Genomic DNA, 16,325 nt, shown 5'->3' on the forward strand with positions numbered 1-16,325 from the left:
TTGAACCAGGAAACGAGGAAGTTTAGTGTTTTTCTCCATGTTAGAGCAGGAAGAGACGAGGCTCCAACTTTCTTCTTCTTCATGGTGAGTCTTTGTGTTTTCTGTCGTCTTCTCCTTCATGATGAAGGCAGTGATGTTTCTGTGTGATCTCATCTGTGAGGAAGAAGAGCAGCAGAGGAAGAACTCAGACTGAACTGGTTCTTCTGTTAAAAAAGAAGAGTTCTTCCAAAAACCAGCAGCTAAAGCTCACTGCAAGTCGTCTGATTTTTTGAGATTTTATTCTGAAACTAAAAACACTTCTAAGCATCAGAAGGGTGAGCCTGAGATTAACAGATTAAGATTATTGTTTTTATTTCTTTATTATCAATTTCAAGGACAACACAATTATAGACCAATCCAAACAACAGACGCTCGAGGGATGTGATTGGCTGAGTCTCAGGACAGCTAGGAGACCAGCTGAGGAATCTTCAGTAACGATTGACAAATGAAGTACGGGGCGCTTCAAAAAAGGCCAGAGAAAGAAGACCACAGATATGTGGGCAAAAGCTGGAGGGAGACGAGCCATTATTGGGGTTTATGTGCCATATTTCTGAGATAAATGTTCCCACAGATATTTGGACATTACTCACTACTAATCTTCTCCAAAGTAGGAAAGCCCACTACACCCATTGTCTGAAAATAATCTGGAGGGAGGACAGACGAGGAGTCCGGACAGCTGTGCTCCGTGCAGGTGAGCTCATTTCCCGCATGGCTATGATACTTTTTTAATCTGGATTTAACAGGAATCATTTTGATGGTTATATAACTTGCAGCCCAACATATTATGGGTCAAATGGAGGTTTTAGAAACGAACCAACAACTTTAGTGCTGCACTTCTCCGCTCTCGTCTGTGACAACGTAACACAAACGCGCTCCGTAATTTAGTTCAGTAAAGTTAGAAAGATATTCACAGATTCAGACTTCCAGACTCTGATAAACATTCAAATATGACAGCAAGGATCTCAATCGTCTTATATCAACACAGAGAGTCACCTACAAATGCAGTTTAAAAGAAAAAAGATAGTTTTCCCCGTTTAATGAGAAGTGTTCTCTTCCAGCTGCAGATGGAGAGACGCTGCTAAGGGACCGTCTACAAAGTACAAGCTACCAGAGAAGACCATTCTGTATAAATCAATAATCTCTCAAAAACAAATACATTTCGGCTTTTATGTGAACTAGTGATGGAGATTCGTCGCCATATTCATGCTACAATAAAGATTTCGGGAAAAAAAGCAATTTATTTTATTTTATTATTTTTGATTTAATCAATTTTTAATAAATATATAAAACATGAAAATATGCTCAATGGCTCTTTGAATATTGAGGCTACAATCACCAAACTATGGTTGAAGTTTACTCTCTTTATGTTCTAGAATTTTTAAAAATCGAAATATGGATCAAAAATGGTCTAAAATGCTTAATAGCTCTAAAGATGTTGAAGCTACAGTCACCAAACTTTCTGTACTATCTAATGATGAGTTTACTGTCCTACTACAACAAAGATTATAGTAGAAATTGTCTTACTTTATTTTCCAGAATTTTTCTAAATCAAAATATGGATCATATTTGGTCTAAAATGCTTAATAGCTCTAAAGATGTTGACGCTACAGTCACCAAACTTTCAATATCTTCAGACATATTGAGCATTTTAGACCAAATGTGATCCATATTTCCATTGTAAAAAATTCTAGAAAATAAAGAAAGTAAAAGAAAAATTCATTTTAGAAAATTTCTGCCATAATCTGTCATGATTCATGCCTCAGTTTTGTCATGTTCTGTTTTCCCTGTCAGTCTCACCATGTTCTGGTCAAATCACCCACAGCTGTTTTCATTTAGTTAATTGCCCTCAGCCTATTTAAGTGTCTGGTCTTCAGTTCTCATTGTCAGGTCATCTGTTCTGTTCTGTCACAGCACTGGTTTGTTTTTCTCCTGGTTTTGTCATGTTTTGAGTTTATTAAGTAAATCTTTGAGTTTCTGCCACAAGTCTTGTCTCCTGCATTTGGGTCCTACACCACCATCCCTGACATTATGACCTGAACATGGTGAGACTGACAAGGAAAACAGAACATAACCAGATCACAGAATCATGACATAATCTTTGTTGTAGTAGGACAATAAACTCATAATTAGTCAGTACAGAAAGTTTGTTGACTGTAGCTTTATATCTTTAGAGCTATTAAGCATTTTAGAAAAAATATGATCCATATTCATGCAAAAAAATCAGGAAAATGTACAAAGTAAATTTATTCCATAATCTTTGCTGTAGTAACACAGTCAACTCATCATTAGTCAATACAGAAAGTTTGGTGACTGTAGCTCCAATATTCCCAGAGGTATTGAGCATCTTTATCATGTTTTATATATCTTCTAAGGATTGATTGAAACAAAATAATAAAATAAATAAAGAAAGACTTTCCCCCAAAATCTTTATTGTAGCATGATTATGGCAACGAATCTCCATCACTAGTTCACATAAAAGCCGACATTTATTTGTTTCTGAGAGATTATTGATTTATACAGAATGTCTTTTCTGGAAGCTTGTACTTTGTAGACGGTCCCTTAGCAGCGTCTCTCCATCTGCAGCTGGAAGAGAACACTTCTCATTAAATGGGAAAAAACAATCTCTTTTTTTTTTTCTTTTTAACTGTATTTGTAGGTCACTCTCTGTGATACAAAACGATTGAGATCCTTGCTGTCATATTTGAACCTTTGTCTGAAGAGCTATTGAGCCTGGAAGTGGAAAACTGTAAATATCTTTCTAACTTTACTGAACTCTATAATTTCCGAAAGGGGTTTTAAATCACTCCGTTGAAGCCTAAATAATGAGGCAAAACCAAAGACGGCTGCTCTACAAGGTGCAAAAAATTAGCTTTAATGAATATTAACGCATTAATTTTCTTTGGTTAATCGCATGTGTTGGTGTTCAAAGATCTACTTATTAAGCTTATTTTTGCCTAACTACTACATAATGTCACACTGTTTGTTCCAGTCATTTTGAAACAGCAGCTCCTCCCAGCTCGGTGATGCATTTTACAGGAGAAATGGATTGTGGGATCATTTTTCTGTATGGAAGCATATTGCTACAATGAAAGAAAAATGAATTTGTTTATATCTCGTTGTAGCATGATTCTAACTTATCACGTTGTAACCTCTTTGTAGATGATGCACAAGAACAGGTAAAGAAAAGGCAGGGAAAGGGAAAGATGGACAGGAAGGAAGAGGTTGAGGAGAGTTCCACTTTAGACACAGAAGAAACACCAGCAGCAGCAGAAAGAAGTGAAAGTTGAGTGGATGTTGAAGGTGCTCAGGAGGAAGAGACTGACAACAGATATTACAAACCAGAACGTTAAACATTTTCATTACAAAAAGAAATGGGATAAGATCAAAGCTCAACATGACATGAATAAACTCAGACCTCCATGGGCAGACACACTGTATCATGAGTTTCTGATAGAGAACCCATGTTGCTCACTTTCCTTGAAATACCAGCATGTGGAAAAAGGACACAGAACAAAAAGAAATGTCCTTATTTCAGTGCAAAAGCAAGATGCACTTTTGATGGATGTACAGCTGTCTACCATTTCTCTAAGAGGAAAAAGCCAAAATACTCAGATAAAAAATGAGTTTTAAAGTTATTGGCGTTGGTGTGGTTACACAGAAAAAATCAAAGGAGATTTCGACCAGCGAAGTTCCTGCTATGAAGAAAAATAGCAAAAGCTGTAACCAAAGGTGTCAGTAATTTTCATTCCGCCATGCTGAAAAATACACGATGGATAAATTAAGAGCTGGCAGCATAACTCGCAGTATGACCACTCTATTCACCCACGACTGTTCTGCTATCCACCCTACAAACATGGTTGTCAAGTTTGCAGATGACACCACCATTGTGGGCCTCATATCGAACAATGATGAGACCCACTACAGAGAGGAGATCCAGCACCTAACAGGGTGGTGCACCGATAACAACCTCGTCCTAAACACCTCCAAGACCAAGGAGGTCATAGTGGACTTCAGGAGGTCTAAAAAGGTGGAACACATCCCTCTTCTCATTCACGGGGAAGAGGTGGAGCGAGTGGACCACATCAAGTTCCTGGGGATCCACATTACATCTGACCTTACCTGGTCAGTGCATGCATCCTACCTTGTGAAGAAAGCTCAACAGAGACTCTTCTTCCTTCGGAAATTAAAAAGGACTGGACTTTCCTCTCAGCTGCTGGAGAACTTTTACAGAGCCACCATAGAGAGCATCCTCTGCATGAGCGCCACAGTGTGGTACGGGAGTTGCACTGCAAAAGACAGGAAGGACTTGGCCCGGGTGGTGAAAACCGCACAGGGGATTGTGGGTCAACCGCTCCCACAACTCGACTCAGTGTACGACAGCCGGGTCCAACGGAGGGCTGGTCGTATAGCTGCAGACCCCACCCACCTTGGACACCAACTGTTTGTAGCTCTTCCCTCTGGGAAGAGATACAGGAACATCAGGACCCACACCAACAGACTAAAACACAGCTTCTTCCCCAGAGCTGTGAAGTCCATCCACCCACCCACCCTAAGTCTAAGGAAATAGACTTCAACAATAACTCTCAGGTCTCTGTGCACCGATTTATTTATTTTTATTTATGTTCTTAACTGTCGTGCAATATCCACTTCCCTTTCACCGTGTCTTTTAACTGTAATGCACCTTGTATATATTTATCTTATCTTATTCTTTCTTAAATTTTAGCAAAGAGCTGCTGGCAGAAATTTCATTTTGCTCTGCATAAATGACAATAAAGATTCTTGATTCTTGATTCTTGATGTTCTAAAGAAAATATCCTCCGAGTTGAAGAAAAGTTCAAGGCTTCACAACGACTTAATGCTGGAACTAACGCTCACTCGAAAAGTTATCGCCAGCAATCGTGCATCATTTAAAGGTTACCTTCAGCACCTACAAATGGATCCATTTGCTCTACATTTGTACACAGAGGCTGGACTTAACATTCTGACTGAGCACTTCAAAAAACATCAGCTGTCACTCTCTATCTTGATGCTACAGGAAGTGTTGTCCAGAAAACACCAGATCAAAACAAGAAAGTACTGTATTACACCATGATTCAAAAGTCACATTTCACAAAAGTTTTTCAACTCCAAAGAGACCAAGCAGAATGTGACATCCTTTCTGATGATGCTGTTGGCCCAAAACCCCCATACCGCTGTCCTGGTGTTATCCATGTGCTACTCAAGAAGTACATCTATCCTTTATGGAGTGCTTTGCTTCTTGGGGATGTCTCACGTGAAAACAGAACTAAAAAAGTGACAAAAAGCCTAAAACAAGAGACACAAACTGTCATGTCGAGCTGTGGTTCAGTTATTGAAGCATTCCATCCTACAAAAGAAGAGATACTTGCGATCAGCAGAGTTTGTGTCCAACATGTATGCCTCAATACAGGGAAGATATATTGAGCACGTCATGCAACAAAATCTTCCAGAGGACATTTTGGACAAGCTCAATAAAAGTTCAAGCAAGTCAGATGATGACCCTGTTGAGTCTATTTGTCCCACCCCATCCAAAAACATTAAGAACATACACTTTTTTAAATGTCAATGTGCAGTTAAACTACTGTGAAAAAGAACTGTGAGGTGGTTGTTGTGATTCCTCACAGATGAAGGGCAGAACATCCTCATCACCACTCTGAGCTGTGCACACTGAGGCCACACCAGTGGTTGATGGGGAGGTATGTATCATCAAATGTACTTTTATTACTGTCATAGATGTTTTTATCTGAAGTATTGGAGTATGAATTATTATGAGAATGACATAGTAAAGCTGATGGAAGTCATATTTCATCCTGTTTGAGACTGTTTATTATTATGAACTCAAACATCTATTTGCTGCTTCTACCAGGTTATGGAGGGCCTGCTTCATGCTTTTTCCCACACATGTAGTGTGACGGACACAAGATCTATTTATTGAGCCACTATACAGCAGGTTGTATTCTCTTTGGTGAGCGGAAAAATCTGCCTCATCAAAGTTTAGGAAAGGTAAAGTTCTGTGTGTGCCATCTTCAAGACACCAGGACAAGGAACTACCATAATACAACGGGTGAGTGATGCAAAACAGTTCTAATGATGTTTAGGTGTCGAATCATAAAAGTAAATCAAAACAACCAATGAGATTAAAATGTTTCATTTAAACAGATACAGTGTGATGACTGCAACAGGTGGTTCCATTGCTCCTGTCTGTCCGTGGCGAGTGAGGAGATAGAGGATGACGAGACATTTAAATGTCTCTTATGCCAAAAAGCAGATGAGGGTCATGTTTATGTTATTTCTTTGTCTTTGTGGAAGAATAAAATCACGTTATAGCAGCCCCACAAGTGTTGCATCATGCTACTTCACTTCCACACCTCTTGATTTGATTTGTTTAAGAATTTTAATGGATAATATGCAAATATTAGAATTAAATTCAATAATTTGCGGGTCATATGATTAACTTACTCTAAATCAATGTTGGATCATAAAACTCATCGCCCTACATGAAATATGACTCTTGATTTTAAAATGTAAAACTATTAGTATTTTTTATTCATTATAATTTTAGCTCAATAGCTTCTAGTTCATGTGATCGATTGACTCATAATTGATATTGGATCATAACACTCATCTCTCTACATGAGATACGGCTCTTGATTTAAAATTCTAAAACTATTCAAAATGTAAATGGAGATTTATATGAAATTATTAGCATTTTAGCTCAATAGCTTAAAGGTCACGTGATCAATTTGTGGTGTTATCCAGAAGAAATAACTCGGGTCCAAGTGCTTGCTTGTTCGATCTGACTTTATTTAGAACAATACTGAACAAGCCTTTCACTTGTGTCTCTGAATCCTGCGTGGCACGCGCTGGATTCGTCGTTCACATGCGCCCTTCGGGTCATACCATAGACTGTATATAAGGACAGGTGTGTTTGAGATCCCCCGGTGCCTCGCCTGCGTCGTCGGCGAGACTAAGCTGCTACAGGAGGGGGCGGAGAAAGGCGCCTGAGATGAAGGTTGTCGTTGCATTTTTGGTATGCGGAAGCAAACTGTTTGCACCGCTCTCCCGCATGCGCGAACCAAACGTCACTTCCACTAAAGCATTTTCCGGTCTTCGGACGGTAGCAACAATAATAACCTCGTAGGATGTTAATATAGCACTTAAAATGTTTATCATAGTGAAAACATTCACTTATTGTTGAAACGAAAGGAAAAAGACACGTTAAGGATCAGGACCTTACGATCTTGCAGTGACTACAAACGGACTACAAATGTTTTCTTCTTTTGCAGTTTTACATGACGGTAGTTTACTCCCTAAGAGGATACAGCGCCACTTCAAAACACTTTATTTTCTCCGGTAATCCATCCATCCATCCATCCATCTTCCTGACCGCTGCGTCCCTTTCGGGGTCGCGGGGTGCCGGAGCCTATCCCGGCTACTGAAGGGCGAAGGCGGGGTACACCCTGGACAAGTCGCCAGTCTGCCTCAGGGCCTCAATCACACACACATACACTCTCACATTCACACCTAGGGGCAATTTAGAGTCACCAATTAACCTATGAAGCATGTTTTTGGACGGTGGGAGGAAGCCGGAGTCCCCGGTGAAAACCCACGCATGCACGGGGAGAACATGCAAACTCCACACAGAAAGGTCCCAGCCGGGAGTCGAACCAGGGCCTTCTCGCTGTGAGGCAAGAGCGCTAACCACTGCGCCACCGTGCAGCCTCCGGTAATCCAAACACGTTATTAACGGTAACTCTGTGGCTTTTTTTTCGAACTGTAATCCAGTCAGGAGAAGCTCTCAGTTGTTGAGAAAAACAAAAAATTCATGTGATCAAGGAGTTTTACTGTTTGGAAATGACTCTGTGGTATAGTGGGCGAAAAGAGGAAGTGACGTGTGGTTCGCGCATGTGTGGTAAGCAGTGCAACCGTTTTGCTTCCCCATACAGAAAATGCAGCCACAAAGGTGAATGACGAGACTGTACGAGATCAAGGAGGTGGGGGTTGTCCTTACCATTCGTCTGAAAGTTAACATGCTACTCCTCCTAGTATGATTTGTGCTGTTGTGTCTTTTATATTATTTTTTAACATATTTTAGAGTAATACAGTTTATAAAATAGCATTCGCACTGTCCCAAATAAATAAATAAAATTAAATTAAAGTTAAGTTTTAGAGGCAACAATAACAAATATAACCACAGATTATTTGAAATCTTGTTTATTTTTTCATCAGTGATTCACTACCTTCTAGAAAGAGTAAAAAAATACACCGATGTCCTTCATTTAGCGCCAGTTATTTCACACCGAACTACAAGAACTGTGTGGACACAGTTTCCCACAATGCATTGTTTTGTAGTCATCAAGGCGGCATGCAGCCAGCGCAGTCCCTATTTTCTGGCTGCGCTGGCTTAGGAAGGCGCCTTGAACCCGCCCCTTTCTCGCGATACTTCGTGACGGCGCACATTTGACGTCAGTGCAAGAAACTAACCAACATGCACCGCAATCCAGGCGATCTGCCGAGCGCCGGTCGTCTCAAACACACCTAATAACTGGACAGAGCAAGCCCCCCTACTTCCGTGTTCCATATAGGAAGTACCACTGGGTTGCAAAAAGGCCGAAGTCCCATTGAATTACATTGAGAAACAGTTATTTCTGAGTCATTTTATATGTCAGAATAATCATTCTTCCTCTGCTGCTTTCTGATTAACTTCTTTTTTCTAATCCTATTTTTTAAAGATTTTTTTCCATTATCACAAGTTATTAGAGTTATACATTGACCAATCAGATGGCTCAATAACCGTTTGTGGTGTGATGTGTGATTCACATCTTTGGACTTTTTCCAAACTTTCTGATCTTCTTCAGCTCTGAACTCTTTAGAAGAACTGAAGGATGAAAAACATGATCTTTGTCTTTAAATGAAACTCTTTTTTCTGTATTTAGGTTGATCCACTGCAGTTTGTCAAAGATCAGCTGTACTGCTCTGGTCACAGCTCTGAATTTAAACCCATCCCACCTGACAGAACTGGACAGTTAGGTTTTTTCCGGGTTTTTCAAGTTGGCATTTACTCAAAGAACCTCCCTTGGGGAACCCATGTTTCTGACACCAGTAATCTAGAAATTCACAACATTCAAAACCATGCTTTGTTTTCATAAACGTGACCAGACTTGAGTCTGAACCTCCGCTCTGTTTCTCATTTGCATTACCTGTTTTCTGTTCTTTCCCGAACCAATCTCACAGGACTTCAATTATACACCTGATCTTGATTGGTTAGGACGACTGAAGTTTGTTGGTTCCCGTAAATTTCTGGTCACAACCTATTATTACCAAATCACCTGTTCTCCCCACGACGCGGGTGACAGGTTTTCGCTACCTGGTATGGTACAACGGATCAAGTTATATACACAGGACTCGATTCACTCATCAATTTATGGCTACCCATATTTTGCTATAATGGATCAGATTACGCTCACAGGACTCGACTCACTTATGATGGGTTTCAGCAAATGGTAGAGAAGAAAAAAAGTTTTTTTTTTTTTTTCTTAACTTGTCCTGTCCAACAGCTGAGCCAACAGATGTGGGCTGAGAGCTTCTTGTGTTGGGCAGATTTTACTGTCACAACAGAGATTTATTGAGTATAAACCCCTGTTGTGTTTAATGCTAAACTTTATTTATATTGATTATGTTTTATTTTTTATATTTTCTTTGTTGTTGGACCGGACGGAAAAAAGGAAGAGGGTGGGGGAGGGGTGGGTATTTTAACAAATGATTGATTGTTTTTATTGTTTCTGTTCCCCTGTCATCATACCAGTACCTGCTGTCCTTCTTATATTGTGTTTTTAGTTTTTTACTCCAGTTGTTCTGTTTTTACACTTTTTATCATTTTTATTTTGTGGTCACTTCCGGGTCTGTAATTTCTGTTTGCCAGCCGATTAGTTTTTAGCATGAGCATGCTGTGTTGTGTTTGTCATTTTATAAGTTTTTACCTTTTTATCCTTTTAAACAGTTTGCAGTGCTCGCAGCAAGTTGCTGCCTTACATTTGTGTTTTATCTCGGCTCAGGACAACAGTGGAACCTTTTAAAGACCAGGAATGCTGTGACCAATAAATATTGTCAATTTATTTGAACACGCCTGTCTCCAATGTTTTTATGGTTCCACTTGCAACACACAGAAACAGTTTGCAGAATCACTTTACACTGAATGTTTTGTTTCTATTGTTGCTCTTCTAAGTCGTGGCTCAGAGGGCATGTGGTCTGTTAATTGGAACAAAGAGACAGCACACGTTTTAATATGCTTGCAGCATTTTATCAAGAGGATTTATTCTTCCTCTGGTGCGCATCTATTCTGCTGCACTGCCACCTAGCGGACAGTGAGGGAATTACAGTACTCAAAGTTGGAAACGGAACTCTGTAAATAATAATGTAAGTAAATTAAAATTAAAAAAATGTAAGAAAATGTAAGGGGTGTCTGTTTTTACTTTTACAATTTCTCAATTTATTTTTTACTTTTCCAAGCCTCTACACTATGAACCAGAGAAACTGTTTATCTTCAGACAAATATTGTGACAAATCATTTTTGAGGAGCACATGTTTTGATTTATCAACGTCAAGATCATCTGAACCAGACGGGTGAATCAGAGTTCTGTTGCTGTCCACAGAAGAAACACATGAAACCCTCTGCAATGATTATTTTTAAATTATTTTGAATAAAAATCTTTATCTATAGGGTAAAACATCTGATGAATAACTGCATCACTTTCAGACAACATCAAAGTCATGAATCCAAAGGATTTGCTAAGAAACTGAAATCACAAATCATAAAAATGTGTATTTTATAAACAATATTTTTACTTACTATTTTTACATCAAATGTATTCAATGAACTAATTTGCTAATCCTTCACTTTCTTGTTTCCATTTAACACTTCCAGTTGATTGCAAAAGGAACACACATCTGCTGGGTTCAAATAGTCTTTTCTGCATAATAATCCATAATGGATTATTCCGTCCGTAGTAGTTCTGTTACTGCAGAGGGACTCTTTGGAAAAAATAAAACAAATCACCTTTCAAATCATCTGTTAGTGAAGGAGGATCAGAGCTGATGATGATGAGGGTTTCCTCTGCAGACTGGAAGAAGGTGTCTGTGAGCTGATCCAGTGGATCCAGTCAATCCAGCAGCATGGATCAGGGTTTATTAAAGGAAACAAAATAAACAAAAATAAAATGAAGTAAATAAAAAATAACGGAATCCTCTAAATTACAATTTTCTTTTCCTCACTTTGCCTTTCCTCATCTTTTGTCCCTTTGCTCATTGCTGTCTTTCTATATTTTCTGATTGAGGGTCACTGATTCTGTTCTGTCTTTCAGTAATTTAGGAAGTGTGGAAACAAATTTCTCTCTTTCTTCTCATCTTTTCCTTATTTTCATGACAGCTGGATTAAAGGTGATTTGTTTTATTTTTTCCAAAGAGTCCCTCTGCTGTAACAGAACTACTACGGACGGAATAATCCATTATGGATTATTATGCAGAAAAGACTATTTGAACCCAGCAGATGTGTGTTCTTTTTGCAATCAACTGGAAGTGTTAAATGGAAAATTTACCAGCCTGGAAGTTGATTTCAGACTCCGCTAGCAGTGCTCTAAACAGAAAGGTGAACCTCCGTTCCTATGTAAATAAATGTGTTGAAACATTAGAAGACTGTACAGTGATAATGATAAAACAATTTGAGGAACAATTGGTTGATTATCTACAACAGAGAGAAAAAAAATGAAGTCAGAGATAGAAAAACTAAAGCGCACCAGCTTTTTCACCCCAACTGCAACATCCTTACATTAAATCAGGGGTGTCAAACAACCGGCCCGCGGGGCGTGTCCAACCCACCAGATGGTTTAATCTGGCCCAGTTGTGAAGACAAAAAATATAAGGACAAGGTCAGGGGTTCAAATCCTGCTCAGCCATAGTCCAAATTCCATTTAATGTGAGAGTGAATGTGTGTGTGATTGAGGCCCTGCGACAGACTGGCGACCTGTCCAGGGTGTACCCCAGCTTTGCCCGTCAGTGGCCGGGATAGGCTCCGGCACCCCCGCGACCTAGGAAAGGGACGAAGCGGACAAGAAGATGGATGGATGGATGAATGGATAATAAAATAAACTTTTTAGCTCATCACTGTGACAAGTTATTTTTCTTTAAAGGAATGACTGCAATGAGTAAGTCCACCACTAGAAAGATCAAAGAATAAGCAAGACCAGTAAGAAAATATATCCAGAAAGAAATATGTCACATCTGGGTAAGATTTCCTGTTTTTTCTTTTCCTTCTTTTTTTAAACTTGTCTTTTCCAACTGCTGAGCAAACAGCAAAAACAATGAGAGTTTCTTGTTTTAGACAGATTTTATTGTCACAACAGGGGTTAATATTCTTCTAACGCACAACATGTATATTTGCATAACCCCCTTTTGTAACTTTATTTATATTGGCTATGTTTGTATCTCTTTCTTTTGTGTTGGGCCAGATGGAAAAGAAGAAGAGGGAGGTTGGGGGTGGGGGGATAAGGGCACAAAAGAAAGGTGAAAGAGATTTGAGTTCGGAGCAAGTATTAGATGGTAACGAAGGGTAGTGATATCACAAAAAGACCAGGTGTAAATAGCAATCTGGATCTAAGGGGTCCAACTCCAGTTGCAGTAGAATAAGCCCTGACTTCATATTCAATCAAAATGCTACAATGCCCTTGCATTTTTCAAAACCAGATATTCATATAGATTTTCCTTATTTTACTGTGAAAAGGAAGTTGCAGAAGTGTTACATTTCATAGAAGAATGTGAATCCTTTTTGGCTGTTAGACCTCTGATTCATGCTCATCTTATAGACATTATAGACAAAAGCTAATGCAATAGACTTCATTAAAGGCTCTTTTCCATCTCTTAATATCTTTCAGCACACAACTTCTCAAGAAATTAACAATATCATAAAAAGTCTTAGAAAATCTGCCCCAGGTCATGACAAAATAAGTGCTGAAATTATTAAAGATATTGAACCCATAATTATTGATCCACTTGCATTTATTTTTTCTTTGTCTTTAAAAACTGGCATTATACTATCAGATTAAAAGACTCCCAAAGTTATACCTATATATATAAATAAAAAAGGCGCTAAAATCCTGTTTAGCAACTATTGTCCAATTTCTGTTTTGCCGTGTTTTTCAAAAATACTAGAGATACCGGTTTACAAAAGACTTAGTGATCATCTAACCAGAAAAAACATAATATTCAAAAATCAATTTTGCTTTGGCAAAAAATATTCTTCTTGCATGGCGCAGACAGAATTTGGATAAAATCCACTCAGCTCTAGATAATAAGTTTGCAATAGGTGTTTTTCTTGACTTTCCAAAGCGTTTGATATGGTTGACCATTACATTTTGCTAAGCTCTAGAAATATGGGTTCAGAGAAATAGTTTATAACTGGTTATCAAATTATTTAAGAAATAGAAAACAATATGTATCAATAAATAACTCTGATTCAAACATGACTCATATAAAGTACGGTGTTCCCCAGGGGCTTTTTTTGGGTCCACTTCTCTTCATTATTTACATAAATGATCTTGCTAATATCTCTACATCATCTTATCTGTTACTCTTTGCCGATGACACACATATTTTTATTTCAAATAATAATATTAATACTCTTCTTAAAATGTTAAATAGTGACCTTCAGATTTATTCTGAGTGGATTAAAGCAAATAAGTTATCTCTTAATATAGATAAGTCAGGATTCATACTGTTTGCAGGGGGAAAAAATACAACAATGACTTTGTAAAGGTGTACATGAACAAAACCAACATAAATAAAGTTTCAAAAGTATGTTTTTTGGTTTTATGGATAGATGAAAAACTAGGCTGAAACAAAAAAATTGGACTTGTATGTAAAAAGATAACTAAGTCTATTAGAGTTATTTCTAAAATACGTCACCCTGTTTATCCAAAATGTCTTTTAACTCTTTACTACAGTCTTGCCTATCCATATTTATCCTATTGTAATATTGTTTGGGGGTGTACCTATATATCTCACCTACATAAAATATTCCTCATACAAAAAAACTATGGTAAGAATTATTAGTTCTTCCGATTGGAAATCATCCACTTGTCCATTATTCAATAATCTGAAGCTACTCAGCATCTATGATATCAATACATTATTGACCTGTAAATTTGTATTTAATGCTCTCTATAACACCAACTAGCCCTCCAATGTAAACAATTACTTTGCTTTAAACTATAAAATCCACAATTATCCAACCAGACAAACTCCCAGATTACATCTGCCTTTTTTCAAACGTAATTGTGAACAATTTTCAATCAGATTTAATAGACCTAAGTTGTGGAATGCAAATATAGACCTGCTGAATCACAACATCTCCTTATCAGTCTACAAACCAAGACTGAAAAACAGACGGTAAAATATGGGGAATTATCTGTTTTTTTTCTTCAGACTCTCAATCATGTCAAAAATCTCTTTTTTTGCTTTACTGCTTTATATATGTGTATGTTTGTAGTGTGTATATGTCTGTATATGTGTATGTACTGTGTATGTATATGTGTATATGTATATGTATATATATGTATGTATGTATGTTTTCTGTGATTATATTCTATTTATACTTTTTCATCTTTTATTTTGGGTGGTCTTTAAAAGCCTTCTGGCTTCTTCCACTCCATGCACATTCATTTTATTTTTTTTAATTTAATCTATGTACAATTTTATCCCTTTGTTCTTCTTTGTATTTATTGTTACAAATTGTATGTCCGATTTGTACTAAATACATTAAATAGAATTAAATAGAAATAGACATTCTATCAGGTGCTCTCACAGAGCCTTGACACAGCTGGTTGAGTGTGACAAAATCTCAGATACATGGATGGACAGAGGTCAAAGAAGCATTTCAATCTGTTTTTCTTCCACCTGATTACAAATCAGAAGTAGAAGAATTAGGAGATATGGTACAGGTTCCAGGTCAGTGTCTGAGGGATTTTGCTCTTGATTACCGGGCTCTGTGTTTGAAATGGAGGCCCGACGTCAGCGAGGCGGAATTAGTGCGGAAGATATTGAACAACTGAAGGATTTCTCGTCGAGCGGATTCCCTCTGTGGCCTTGTGGTGGGTGTAGAGGGGCCCTGGCTGCTGATTTGACGGGGGGTATAGGTGTGGGGAAGGCCGGGTACCTTCCCCCTGTGTACATTCCATTATCAACCATCTCAGCAAAACATAAACACTCACCTGAGCACAGGTGTCAGCTCACCTTTACACTAATAGTATGTGTGACAGAATGAAAGGCTTTATTCGTGTGGGTTTGTATGATTAAGTGTGTGTGAGATACAGTTGTACTGTGTAAATTTTTACTAGTTTATATATGAAGACTATTTTAGCCAACAGGGGCCCGTTTCAAGAAGCAGGTTCAACAAATTTAGAGTTCGAACCTGAACTTAGAGTCACTGGACTCTAAATTCCCAAACTCAGGGTTTTCGGTTCCAGAACAGCTGAAAATGTTTGATTCAATCAACTTGAAGTTGTCAGAACCAGAACCAGGTGTGAGCGTCGCGACCATAAAAAGCCCTGATCAATGGAGCAAAGACAGCACGATTCACCATGGCAACGGGAGCAAACAGCTGAGTTTTGTACTTCCGGTGGCGGAAATTGATAAGTTCCTTCAAGCATATGCGACTATAGGAGAACATTTTCATCAAGAAAAGCAACACAGCTGCAGCGGTAGAACAGAACATTTCTAATAATGAATAAATAATGTCAGGAAGGTTATTTTGTCACTTGTTGAGTAAGGAATGGTTTTTGATCTGTTTCTAATTTAACCAGTAATCTCCGTAATCGCATGAATGACCAGTTTGGTAACACCCCCCACCCCCCCACACACACACGGATATCACTGCACGCTAAAAAGAAATTGTTGCTGCCTGACATATGTTAAAAAAAGTATTTATTTAATTTGAATTCTCAAGACTTAAAAACTACTCGCCGAATTCTTTTTTTAAGCGTAAAAACAAATTCCGTAGCCGGGACTCAAACTCGCAAACTCCGCAGTGGGAAGCAGCGTTGCTGACAACTGAGCTAATGTTTGGTGCAAATGATGGATGGTAGATGGGTTCAGATGGTTTCTCTGTGTTTGACATTCCATAATTTCAATGGTTTTGGGTCTAAAATAAGGAAAAGAAAACTGTATTTTTTAATAGCGAGTCCCTGGAAAAACTCACTATTTATAATATCGCTGAAATA

This window comes from Oryzias melastigma, unplaced genomic scaffold, assembly GCF_002922805.2.
Source record: "Oryzias melastigma strain HK-1 unplaced genomic scaffold, ASM292280v2 sc00326, whole genome shotgun sequence".
In the NCBI taxonomy this organism is placed as follows: Eukaryota; Metazoa; Chordata; class Actinopteri; order Beloniformes; family Adrianichthyidae; genus Oryzias; species Oryzias melastigma.